Here is a 3,483-nt window from a genome sequence, read left to right as displayed (position 1 = left end):
CCGTGGTGCAAAGACTTAGAAGACTTGGAGTAATCCAACAAGGGGCACTAATTAAAGAAGTGAGGAGTTTGCTACAGGCAGGTTTCATCTACCCTGTCGAAGACTCATAATGGGTCCCCCCAGTAGTAGTCACACCAAAGAAGAATGGCAAGTGGAGAGTCTGTGTGGACTATAAACATCTCAATGCATCCACGAAGAGGGATCACTTTCCCCTCCCATTCCAGGATGAAATTCTTAATGAAGTGGCGGGTCACAAGCGATACACACTGTGTGATGGCTACTCAGGATACTTCCAGATTAGCATTGCGGAAGAAGATCAGAAGAAGACAACCTTCATCACACCTTGGGGATGATTTTCTTACAGAGTGATGCCTTTTGGCCTCACTAACGCTCCAGCCACATTTCAGCCCTATGTGACCTTTGTTTTCCAACCCTACTTTGGAACGTCAATACGGGTTTCCATAGATGATTTTTGCATCTATAGTTCACGAGCCCTCCATATAAGCAAAGTCTATGACGGCTTAACCAGGCTGCAAACCTTGGGTGGCTAGTTCAACGTGGATAAGTGTCACATTGGTGAAAGCAAGGTCACTCTCCTTGGCCATGTAATTTCAGCAAAAGGGATGGAGGCTGACCCTAGCAAGATTCAAGCTCTGGTATCTTTGTCCTCATCCACCACCGCTAAGCAATTGGTTTCTTTCCTTCAGAAGGTAAGATACTTAAGCAGGTTCATTCATTTTCTATCTCAAGTGGTCCTCCCTCTACAACAAACCACCTAGAGGGATGTCTTCTCATGGAGTGAAGAAAATAGCAGCAATTTATCGAGGTGAAGCAAATCCTAGCTAAGCTTCCCACCATTTCACCCCCTAAGTGGGACGAGCCTTTTTATGTGAACCCTAGTATAGGAAGTGATACACTCAGAGCCGTAATAATGCAAAAGGATCCCCAAACTTCTTTCATGCGTCCTATTCACTTCTCTAGCTCTCTCATGCTCGGGGTGTATATGTGAGCGGGGAATCGGATGTTGAAGGTTTGGGGTGTCAAGGGCATGTGGAAATGAGAGCTTGCACACACATTTAGTGTGTAAGTGATTTTTAAAAAAAAAAATCAATTATTTGTGAGCTCTGGATTGCATGCTGCCAAACTGTCAGAAATTGACGAGCTATGCCGATATTTGGGTGTGTGTGTGTGTGTGTGTGTGTGTGTGTGTGTGTGTGTGTGTGTGTGTGTGTGTGTGCGCTCAATTTACTCACTATTGCCTGCATCAACCAACACTATCTAAAGCTGCCTGATTTCCTGAGGTCTAGCCCGACCTTGTGCTTGGTTGCCAACACTCCTCAAAGCCTTGCTTTTAAGGCCGGGCTCAGACAAACCAGCGGCGGCGTAAAATCTCACGCGCAGGCTAATGGTGGACTCGCACCTGGATGGTGGTGTTCAGACGGCGTGTCAGTTGAGCCAATGTGGTGTGCCAACGCAAGATAGAATTGCATGCCTTTTATTTCAACACCCCCCCTCGCCCATCTCGCCAATTTGGCTGACAAAGCTCCACATGGGTGAGCCCCACATCCACCTTCCAAATTTTTGGCCGATTTTAAGCGTCCCATTCCAAACGTTCACAATTGTCAACATTTTATCAAGCTATTTAGGCCTATATAAACCCACCCCCCCCCCCCCCCCCCCCCGCCCCCCCTCCCCTTTTCTTCAAACACTTTGTGCATTGGTGGCTAGCTCTTTGAACTTCCATTTTTGATGGACAGAGAGAGACAGGGAAGGTGATATATTGCTGCATTTTTTTGTTGGCATTTTGATTAGCTTTATTTCTCATTGAACATGAATTCCGTACCTTCTCTTTCTCTTTTTGTAGGCCATTGAAGGGGAGTCGCATTTGAAGCGGCAAGGTAACATCGGGTGCCACTCCAATTATGCCCATACCTCCCTCCCAACCAAATTATGCTTCCACCCCCCATTCCCCCCCCCCCCCCCCCCCTCTCTCTCTCAGGATGGCTCCATCTACAAATTATTACTCTTCTAGGTAAAACTTGTCAATAACTCTCTCTCTCTCTCTCTCTCTCTCTCTCTCTCACACACACACACACACACACACACAACCCAAACTAACCAAGCTATTGAATTGTTTGTGTATGCAGGAGTCATGGACCCATCTCAACATTTGAAAATCCAAAAGGACGTTGATGACAATGCATCCCAAAATGTATTCTCCCAACCCTCTTACTACTCCTTCACACTGCCCCCTTTCACAATGCCCCCACATGGATTCACGGCCATGCTAACTTCTCCATCAGCCTCCTCTCATTTCTTATTCAAGACCCCCCCCCACCCTGTGCTCCACCTCTACACCATAAGCCTATGCATGTAGAGAGTGGCCCAAGCCCAAATCCCTCCTCCCATCAATCTACTAAAGGGTGCACAAAACCATCCAGGAAGAAAGCCTTACACTTGGGTGGAGAGGATGTGCAAGAGATTGCAACAACGGCTCCATCAAAGAAAGCGAGGGTATCCAAGAAGAAGGGCATTGTGGAGCTCAAAGATGGTGAAGACATCATCCAAAAATCCAAGGGTCAATGGAAGGACATCTGGGTTGACCAGATTATCCATGTGAGGGGGGGTATGCACAAGGAGTTCAACAATTCTCAAAAGCGAGGGATCAATCTGTGGGCAAAAGTGGCTGCACAATTGGCCTCCACATACCATGACTGTGATAAAAATAGCGAGGCATGCCGCAAAAAGTGGGGCTCTGTACTTGGCCAATATAGGATGGATAAAGCACATAATGCTACATCTAGCAATGATAGAAAATACACATGTAAATGGTATGATGTGGTAGATGAGTACACTATCATGATAGGGCCTCTGTGAACTGTGTCAGCCATGCCTCCTCTACCACACACAAAAATACTAAGATGAGTGAGGTACCATGCGAAGAAGACTCCAAAGCCTCCCAAATCAAAATTCAAGCCACAACCACCACCAATGGCAAGCAGTCTACTCCAAAGGTCGAGGAGTCTTTGGCACAAATGGCGGACATTGGTTGAGCTTTACTTGACCACTTGAAAGATAACTCCAACCGATAAGAGGCACTTGAAAACAAGCACTTGGACTTGCTGGCTAGCTTTCGTGACACCATGGTAGGGTTCTTAAAGCATGCAAGTAATGACAGCAATTGACGAGCTACTAACTAGTGAAGCCTATGGTCTTCAGAGATTGAATCCTTTCTTGTCTCTATCTTCCCGTTTTTAACGTCTATGATGACTATGGATAACTTTATTTTCTTTGGAAGTAAGAGTATTGTGTACATGCAATGCTTTCTTTTCGTTGACTATGTTACATTGCTTGTGTAAACCTACAGGATAGGAGTCCAATGTCTAGAGAGATGGCACTTCATTGTGCTTGGCTATGCTCTTTAGCAATTGCAGAACTACTAAAGGATGGACCCAACCAAAATGATGTGGCCTTCTTGCAAAC

The 3,483-nt window shown here is 45.9% G+C and overlaps 1 pseudogene; it reads left to right on the top strand.

Moving 5' to 3' along the window:
* The first annotated feature begins 2,152 nt into the window (after positions 1–2,152).
* LOC147440625 (uncharacterized) lies at positions 2,153–3,185 on the top strand (annotated as a pseudogene).
* The last annotated feature ends 298 nt before the right edge of the window (positions 3,186–3,483 follow it).

The sequence above is a fragment of the Adiantum capillus-veneris genome, chromosome 15 (assembly GCF_014529385.1).
Source record: "Adiantum capillus-veneris isolate H3 chromosome 15, ASM1452938v2, whole genome shotgun sequence".
In the NCBI taxonomy this organism is placed as follows: domain Eukaryota; kingdom Viridiplantae; phylum Streptophyta; class Polypodiopsida; order Polypodiales; family Pteridaceae; genus Adiantum; species Adiantum capillus-veneris.
The sequence above is the reverse complement of the archived record's forward strand: the minus strand, read 5'-3'. Positions and strand labels throughout refer to the sequence as shown.